This window comes from Ptychodera flava, chromosome 4 (genome assembly GCF_041260155.1).
Source record: "Ptychodera flava strain L36383 chromosome 4, AS_Pfla_20210202, whole genome shotgun sequence".
In the NCBI taxonomy this organism is placed as follows: domain Eukaryota; kingdom Metazoa; phylum Hemichordata; class Enteropneusta; family Ptychoderidae; genus Ptychodera; species Ptychodera flava.
The window spans coordinates 16894618-16903243 of NC_091931.1; the positions used below are offsets into that span (position 1 = coordinate 16894618).

Genomic DNA, 8626 nt, shown 5'->3' on the forward strand with positions numbered 1-8626 from the left:
TGTGAGGTCATCAAGGGCAGTGACCTTGAGAATGTTCTAGACTAATTGAACTCAGGTCATGATGAGTGTGGGGTAAATGACCTACATAACAATATATATATAGCGTGGCTTGACGCAAGTGAACCGACCGAGAGCGTCATGACCTTACTGGCCATGATACAGATCAACAGGCAATGTTTCGGAAAGCTGCAATCTCCCCCTTTCCCCACTGTGCGAAATCACGTGGTTGAGACTGCTTCGAGAGTGACACCGTCTTACATTAATGCTAGTTTTATTTTCATTTTGACCGTAAATGAGAAAGGTGAATCCCCCCCCCCCAATAAAATGTGTCATTATTATTGCATGTGATTTCTGCATCCTTTACTGCGATAAAGGCGTGAGACAAGACATTCTACTGTAAGACGAAACCCTCAAGTACGTCAGGAAAAGTATTTCAACGCCAACGTTTTTACTGATAGGCCCGCTTGAACAGTCTCGCAACGAAAGTCAGCTTTTGTTCGGCATTTGCTAGACAGTTAAAGTTCAACAGGATGACGGTAAGGTTTCACATTCATCGCTCAGGATTGCTGCACATTTTTGTCAACCTTGACAAAGTGCATATAGTCAGCTGATCAACCGCATTACAAGGGACCTTCAGAAAACGTAGTGTGATCCATCGCACTGTAGAAGTATAGCTACTTCATTCTTAGCGAAAAACGTAAAAATGATAGTTCACCGTAATTTTTTCACTCGAATTACTGATTACATGACCTCCGGCGGGCTACGGCAGCTATTAAGAACTGCCAGTTTTAAGAAAAAGAAAATGCCACTCCTCGCGCGAAATCTATTGACAATATCTCAAACGGGTAATTTGCGAAGGTGTTCTTTTTTCAATAAAAACAGAGCAGGTGATCGTCCGCGATGCAGGACGTCAGAGGACTCAATAAATCGATTGCTAACGAAAGTGCGTCCGAATCGATGACTTCTTTTATTTCACATGATACCAATAAAAGTAGCCAAGGTTGGCCAGACGAGTCTAGACGTACACTTCAGAAATGATACAAGATATTGAATGCAATTAGCGACACGATGAGATATGATGGCATGCAATCTGGCGGGGATCGTGAAAACAGTCAAGAAGGACTGGTCGAATTCATGGCCCGTATATCAGTTGGTTTTTTTGTAATTTCACGAGACTTGTACATGCCGGTACAATCCAAGAATATTGAGCAGACTGATTTCAGTGCATCTTCATCATCGTAAGTATAATTAACTCTGCTTACCCCTCCCCTCCTACCCATCCTCATCATCATCAGAACAACAACGACAGGAATCTCACGTCATCTTCATCATCATCATCATCATCACCACCACGGCAAATATTCTCACTCCTTGCAAACACCAAGTGATGGATGGCGCCGAAGGATTGCTTCAGTTGAACGAAGCTCTCTCTCTCTCTCTCTCTCTCTCTCTCTCTCTCTCTCTCTCTCTCTCTCTCTCTCTCTCTCTCTCTGTGCAGAGCCGACACGGAACGATCGTCCTTGAAAGTGACATTTGACAGAACGTCGCAGCAGCTGTTGAATGCAAAATGTATACAACGTGTGTGTATGGTACCGAGTACATGGACATTGGACAGCTGTCATCGTGGGAACAGATGCCCCCGACAGTCGTAAAGAGATGAAATATCTCTCGGAGACAATTCTTACATATGATAGATGGTGTCCTGATAGCCGGCAATGGAGCTGTTGATCACCTTTTCTCGTTGGGGCCATAATACACTCCCATGGCATAACGTTGTGTGCCATACGAATAAAACATTGATCTTTTCACTCGCGCACGTACAGCGATTATTGGCGTCACAGACATCAAGAAGGCGACGGCGATTGGTTTTGGTCCAGCATCGAACGATGATGATGATGATGATGATGATGATGATGATGATGATAATGGTGACAATGATGATGGTGTAAAGGGCGACGATATCGAAAATAACACATAGCTGACGACAAAGACGACGATAGTTGATGCATGCATCGTGCCGTATAGTATCGTATCTGAGCCATTTATTTTGGTCGTACGAAAGACGATTTGTATTAATTTCACACATGCATAGTATAGTCGCACGCCAAACAACATATACAAACTGCCTCAAAGAGTTATGAAAAACGTCGACATTTAGGAGTTAATATATCACAGTGACAAGTAAGAAGTCAAGGCAAAGTAAAAACCGTCCTGAACTGACAAAGCGAAAGGACCATTCTGTGTAAATATTTAAACAAACTCCCCTGAAAATAAAAGCAGAGCCGGATAAGGTGACGCTTTCCGCTCACGCGACCATAGAAGAGACTAGTTTCACAAAACGGAGCGACTCAGTTTCGTTCGACAAAGCCGACGAGAAAGCAACTATACCAGACTCTAACAGCAAGTCAAAAATATTCACGTGCTGCATCCACAATCTGTCCGGAATCATCGGATGAAAGCTTCATCATTACGGAGGTAATATATCACTCTCACACGTATGGTACATAGTCTTGATGAGCATAGCGTCTGTTTGAATTCCTTCACAGTGTTAGTGAGCATGCACACGGAATCAATGGGTAGTTTGGTTGGGGGGGGGGGGGAGTTCTCGGACAGAACACAGGTTGGCGATATATCAAGACATAATAACTGTACCCTGAAAAACTGGGGTTCTTTGATGAAATAGCAATGTATAGTTTAATACTAAGCATGCCGCCTCGCGCCCTGTTTAGCAAAAACTTCAACTTTTTCGAGATGTCCTCAGACAAATCGAAGTTCTCATGTGAGAATTCGCCGACACGCTGCAGTAAAAAGTTATCGGATTCTTTTGTCGACCGATTTTCTTGTAAAGTCGAGAAACCATCGACAAAACGTTTGTATTGGTGAATGATCCGACCGACTGACCAAATTAGTGCGCAGCGGACAATTGGCGTTTCAAGACGGTGGAAATATATACGCTATGCGTTCCGTTGCCATGTCTACGGTCGCAGTTTCATGGCGAGCTGCGTCTATCGCTGCAATTATACTAGTCATTTCATTAGCCTCTAAATATTTCAGTCATACTGATCGCGCGTAACGTGCTATTATACTCGTGAAAGAGCTCCGATCCCGTTGATGGGTAGAGCTCAAAGTCGTCGCCGTCTTACAAAGTTTTGTATCAAGGGAGAACTTGATTAAAGGCCGCACAACAGGTAACTTGTCGAAATGAGATACAAGACCGTCTTTTAAATACTTTATACATTTCGCACACAACACTGTCCGTTTAAAGGTCAAACTGTAGTACAATCAGCCATTATTCCGTTAAAATGGTATAAGGCGCTGGTTTGATATGGACTCCGTCCTTTTGATAGGGTGCCTTCAGTAATTACGAAGGGACGGGTCAGTCGATGGGTCACCTTTCCAGAAAGCTGACTCAGAGCGATGGCCACCTGTTAAACACCTGACTTTTTGAGCGAGGAGGGTCACTTTAGCACAAGCTAACTGTATAGTTTTAAAGGGAGAGGGTTGTCATATTTACAATGTATCTCATGCACGTTATCTAGACACATCAAGTCGACTTGGCTGCAACATTTAAATTTTATGATGTCTATTTATAACAAACATGTTTAAACTGACATCAGTCCCTAACGTACCTTGGCTTTACGGTGTTTTCATTGGCCGTATGGGTCCCCTACGACCTTTGATCACAGTTCCGACTATTCCCTCCTTTCCTTCAAACGCAAACTACCCATTTTATATACAATTTCTTGAGAAGGTAAAATGCAAATTTATTAAATGATAGCCTACTTTTCAATGGAAACGTAATGATCGATCGGACACAGGGTGTATGATGTAGATAGATCAACTGACTTAAAGTTTATGGATATCCAGACCAACATGCCACACATATATATGACGGACAATTTTTCTTCGATTTTAAAAACTATTTTGATAAGAGTTTTTGTCCTGCGAAAAAAAAAACCGGATCGGAATGTACCAGACGCTTAACTTATGCTGATAGTCATTGCAATGGCTGTGCAGGGTTTGCAAACTTGCGGAGAGAGGGGATGGCACATTTTACAAAGAGGGACAGTAGATTGGCGGATTTTAGAGGACATACACAAACCACATTCTCCCCTTCCATCCCTTTTGTAATTCACTAAAAGCGTCCTCACAGTCTTCAATCGTGTCCGACTAGCCTGCCATCCACTCTAATGAAATCGAAGTAATTTCGTTGCATTAAGCAGAATTTTTATTGTTTCGCCCCGATGTCGACAAGCATTTGCCGTTCGCTGTCAAAACATGTCAGCTTAGGGGTGTACCATTTGATATTCCGGGGGGGGGGGTCCTTGGAAGATTGACTGATGAGTATTATTTGTTTTCCCCTGATTCACTTGGAATTATTTTTTTCAAGCTGGCAAATTCTTGTAACTTTCTCTACCATCCTCTTTACGTTTTAACTTTGAAATTGAAAAAAGGGAAGTTTTGGAAACATTCAGTATTGGAGGTTGTGCAGGAACCCCTTGATGTGCAACGAAAACTTTTGTGGATATGTCATGATAAGCTTGGCCCATCAACAACGACGGACATCATATCTCCGATGCAGGTTATGTGAGCAAGCTGAATTCAATATTCCAGCATGTTTAGGCAGTAAGGAAGAGCAACTGTACACGCAGAACTACACCAGGCAACTAATACCATTAAAATGTCAAATCGAAATACTAAATACGCGAGAAAAAACCCAGAGAAAGTGTGGTCACACTGTGGGTTAAAATACGAACAAATGATCGAGGTCTTCTGAAAATGTAGACGGGCGCACCGAAATGAAAGCAATGGCAGAGACTAACTGTCAGCCAGTTTTTTTTACTTCATATCTGCTCGAATTTTTCTTTATTTTTCCTGTCGCCCTTGGCTAGATTTTTTTAAAAGTATCCTTTTGGAATCTCCCTCCCCAAATAAAATCTTTAAGACCCCCAAGATATCAAATGTTACACTCCTAAAAGTCTTACGTTCTCGTCCAATGTAGGCATATATACTGCTCACAGTTGCCTGTCATATAATCTGTTGATACATCGATGACATTAGTTGAGTTATCTGCCATTCTCCGGTGCCAGAGTAATCGTGTGTAGCACATTTCCTGTGACCATTTACTCGGTCAGGGCAACACATTATCTGAAACACGGACTCGATGAAGGCATGCGCAGTTAATGCCGTCGCCTGGGCCTTGACAGCCTCCTGTCTGTGACGTCCTCATTACATCATTCCGAAATGTGAGAACGTGTTATTTTGGCTGATCTGCTGGCAGAAACCGTCGGGGAGCTAAAATAAGATATATGACGGTCTTCAAAGTTACAATACAATGGCTTTTTTCTCGATTATACATAGAACTGGTAAAAAGAGGGCAAGTTACGTCCGAAATTAGACAATTACGAAAATTGGCATTTGCGTCAGACGGTGGTTACGATTCTGCATCTTGGGTGGCCAGCGTTATGTGTTGACGTTCATAACAAGTTCATATTACACAATATACCGTAGAACTAGTCTAATAAACGTCATTCAATTGTTCCAAAAACACACTTGTAAAGAAGGAAAACTGACAACTTTTGTCGTGATATTGACGTCTCTTAACAATCTCAGTTTCTAGACACCGTAATCGTCACATCCCTCGATATTTGTCCTTGAGTGCTGCTCCACGGAGCATCGACCCCCTTCACTTAATATTTGTTGTCGTTCACGGGGAAAAATATCTTGCTAATTGATCCAGTCATGTTAGAGATAAACAATCAAAACACTTTCTTCGGCCGATCGAGACACGTTGGGGTATTAACGGATTCCCATTTGCGGTTTACTTGTCAAAAGTGCCGAACCTCAACATCTGTGTAGTTCTACATCAGAGGCATGCTTCATCTCATGGTGACCGGCTCCCAAGTGAGTAAAAAGGTGAAATTGACACCAATCTGTAGCGGTTTAAACTGTTGCGTACATTGTTTATTTGTGGAGATTTCCCTTTGTTACGCCGGTAACCTGAAGCAGAAGTTCAAAGGCTGCGGCCCGTCGCCGTTAATTAGACTATTAAACGTTACGAGCCTGCGGTCACATCATGCACACGCGAAGTTGCTCGAATGACCATGGTATGCCACCGGTAAGAGGCGATTACGCTATCATGGAGTGACATGCGCACTTCAATACCCTTCGTTGCCCGGGTGAAACAGAAAAGTCATCTGTTCTGTATAGGTATCATTCCCGAGAAGCTCTGCCATCAAAAGGATACATTTTCACATTTGAGTTTATTATTTTACCAAGGGGAACTGCATAGCAATAATATTCTGAATTCAAGCAGTTGGAACCGAGGCCTTATTATAATCTTTTTGAAAGCCTGGAGGAACGACACATAAATTTGCTGTATCATTAGAATCATTTCAATGTTTATCATCATTAATTCCGTGACAATAACACAGACAACACAAACTGTCGTGGAAATGTTGCAGCATCGGGTACCGCGGTATCATTTTCCACGTTAAAAGTAGTTTACTTTGAAATATGTATAGGAGAATTCGAAGCCAAGCACAGTGGTAGCATTTTAAGTCCTTTTCCTTCATAACTTTCACGTTTTGACAGATTACAGACGCGTATAGATGGTAGTACACATAATTATACAAACGTACTTACATTACTGATCGACACCAGCATACACACACATACATACATGCATACCGTAAACATACATGCATACCGTATACACATACATAGATACATACATAGATACCTGCATACATACATACAATGTGATTACATACATACATACATACATACATACATACATACATACATACATACATACATACATACACACATACACACATACACACACACATACACACATACACACATACATACATACATACATACATACATACATACATACATACATACATACATACATACATACATACATACATACATACATACATACATACATAGTACATACATACGTGTATGGACCAAGAGCAAAACAGTTTGGCGATATTTCACGGAGACAGTATTAGAAATGGAAATTTGCCGCAACAGGGAAAGGGAAATAAGTAAACCCTAACGTGTGTCCACGAGCGCGATGATAACCTATACGTCACGCAATGGATTTCATGACGTCACGTGAGTTAGATACGGAATGTACATCGGCTTTGTTTCGTTTCCCTCTTACGACATATGCAACACAAACTCTAGTAGGCCGTTTCCAATAAAACCGACAAAATAATACTTTGTCGAGATCTGACGGAAAAAATATTTTAACAGCAAAAAGAACGAGTTATCTATTTTAAATCATGTTTGAGTCGATGGCGCGTAACACAATAAGAAAGATGGCACATCATACTCCTCAGGCAATAAATTTTGAAAATTTACTCCTCTACCTGGAACCAACTTTTTCGTGTTTTTTTAAAGAAAAACCTATCAAAAAGAAAGCAGCCCTATAAATTCACTGGCCGATTGTCAATGCTGGAAACAATTGACGGTGATCTGTCACTTACCCCTTCGTGATTGCCTGAGTTAACGGAAAGCAGTTGGCGTTAGGCAAAAATCAACTATGGACGATAGTAGGACCGTGTATGCTTGAGCTGACAAGATGTCTCTGCTGGCCGGCCAGTCTTCGTATCGCCCTTAAGGTATCTTCTAAGTCGTCGCTATGCGCACGAACTTTCCTTGTATGGTGTAGTTTTCGCCCTTTACGCATATATTTATGCAATGTGTACGCGTGCGAACATTGGCTGGGTTACTCGTTAAAAACGGAGGAAGTGATTACAGATCGTCTTTTCAACACGGAGTAATTATTAGCCTGATTCTTCAATCATGCCACGTAACGCTCTCGTGCAGCGTCATCTCTGTTACTGTATCTGTTCAGATGGTTTCCGTTCGGTCATCAACCCTACGTTCAAAAGGTAGCCGTTGGAGTTCGTGTTCAGTCTGTCCCTGAACCGTTGTTTTTCCACGCTTCGCCGCGCAGGGAACGCAACAAAAGTCGCGAGTGAATCGTCTTTAGGGTCAGCGTTTCAAATACGACCAAAGGATTGGTGAGTGTGGTTTGAGGTACCCTGGTGAGTTGTGACCGGGACTCGGTGGAACCGGTTATATCTATTATGAACAAGGACGTTGGCAAGAATAGAAACACTAATTGATGTTCACTAAACGTCTATCTTGTACCACAAAATTCCCTATTCAAGTACAAATAACAAGATTCTCAATCCCCACCCTGTGACTGTGCTAGTAATCATAAAGCTTCGCCGAACCTTTTACTTGACGCGACACTATAGGAAATGTGTAAAGATAACCTAAGTAGAGATCTCACCGTGGGAGGCGCTGTCTGGCGACGTCACAGAATATTTCCGGTCAGCCCACGACAGTGATAGATTGTCTCGAACTTGAACGAAAACACTTGGTATCCTTTTTTCGAGTTGACGGATGAAAAAAAACCCGTGAACATCACAAATAGGCCGAATTCGATCCCCATGTGTAAGAAACAGTGTGTGACTTTACACAAACAAAATCTCAAAATAGGAGAGCCGGAGGAATTTTCACCGTGGCACTTGGCATCGAGACAGCGACGGGACGACACCGTATCCGTTACGCGGGTTGGATTTCGGGTCACCCCTCCGCA

General features: G+C 42.1%; 1 protein-coding gene across 1 annotated transcript in view; it reads right to left on the minus strand.

Annotated features, from left to right (window-relative positions):
* Nucleotides 1–8297, minus strand: part of LOC139131026 (protein sprouty homolog 2-like) — a 38565-nt gene extending 30268 nt beyond the window's left edge. The window contains exon 1 of the mRNA XM_070696932.1: nucleotides 7503–8297. The gene's annotated coding sequence lies outside the window, so the exon portion shown is untranslated. The remainder of the gene's footprint in view (nucleotides 1–7502) is intronic.
* Nucleotides 8298–8626: the final 329 nt, after the last annotated feature.